Source organism: Pongo abelii, chromosome 2 (assembly GCF_028885655.2).
Source record: "Pongo abelii isolate AG06213 chromosome 2, NHGRI_mPonAbe1-v2.0_pri, whole genome shotgun sequence".
In the NCBI taxonomy this organism is placed as follows: Eukaryota; Metazoa; Chordata; class Mammalia; order Primates; family Hominidae; genus Pongo; species Pongo abelii.
In genome coordinates, this window is record NC_085928.1 from 68,976,049 (window position 1) to 68,977,532 (window position 1,484).

A 1,484-nucleotide genomic window follows, 5' to 3' on the forward strand; every position below is an offset into this window, starting at 1 on the left:
ATTAGTCACCCAGTTTCACTGTGAGCACCTTTAACATTCACTGCAAAGCTGGAATATAGCCATGTGCCCTGGAGGAGGGAACACCTAATTCAGAGGGGTGGCGAGGTGGGTCACAGAGGTAGTGTCATAAAGGAGATGATAGCACTTTGGGAGGCTGAGGCGGGGGGAATCACCCAAGGCAGCCCAGGCAACATAGTGAGACCTAAAAAAAAAACAAAAAACAAAACCAAAAAAATTAGCTGGGCGTGGTGGCACAGGCCTGTGGTCCCAGCTACTCAGGAAGCTGAGGTGGGAGAATCACTTGAGCCTGGGGAAGCTGAGGCTGTAGTGAGCCATGCTTGCGCCACTGCACTCCGGCCTGGGTAACAATGCGACACCCTGTCTCAAAAATGAAAAAAAAAGGGGGGGCAATAGCTGTTCCAAGTTGCCCTCACCCCCTCCTCCCTTTAACATCACCTTGTCCACCCCATCAAAAGAAACCCCTCTGGCCATCTGGAGGAATCCCTTTTGAAAGCTCGGCTCAAAGGTTAACCCTTCTTGAAGCTTACCCTGACACCCACTCCTATATTTACCCCTTGGCCCCCAGACTTCCAATATTAAATATGAAACATTTCAGTGAACCTTTTACACACCTAGCCCTTTTCCTGGACCTCCAAGTCTCAAGGCAAGGACAACATCACGAACACTGGAAATTATTCAACAGCCCAGCCACTGGGCTAGTGGAAAAAATACAGTTCAGTCAGTACCTGTATGGCAGGGACTGTGTCAGATTGTTTATATTCATTATCTCCACTTTATAGACTAAGAAACTGAGACACAAAATAGAAATAACTTGGCCAAATTTGGCAAGAAGAATCAGGACTCAAACACAAGGGTTTTTTTTACTTCAAGGTGTTACTAAGGTCTAGTACTATCCAATGGAACTTTCTGCAATGATGGGAATCTCTATGTATGTGTTGTATATGCTGTATGTCTATATATGCTGTTATATATGGTACAGTCACTGGTAGCTGTTAAGTTGCCAGTGGGACTAGGGAACTGGATTTTAAACCTTATTTAATTGTAATAATTAAAATTTAAATAGCCACTTGTGGATGGTGATTGCTGTTTTGGCACAGGCAAAAGTCTACTTTCTTGCTCACTGGCTAGATTTGGGGCAAGCTATTACATCTCATGTTTGGAACCTCAGTTTCCTTATCCACCAAATGGGAGCACTCTTTCTCTGAGGTTACTTTTTAGCCCAAGTAAGTTCATTATGTGAAAAGCACCAAAGCTCTGTATAGGCAGACAGAGCAGTTTCAGAAATTAATGGTGCCTGGACTGCAACGAACGGAGTCTCTGGGTTGGGACCCCCGGCAGGAATAATGGCAGGACCAATCATGAGACTGCACCCAGTGGGGAGCTCCAGGCACAATTACCAGCCATCTGGTCTCAGGGAAAAGAAGCCCCACCTCCCCTCCTTTCACACACACAGACAGCATAGA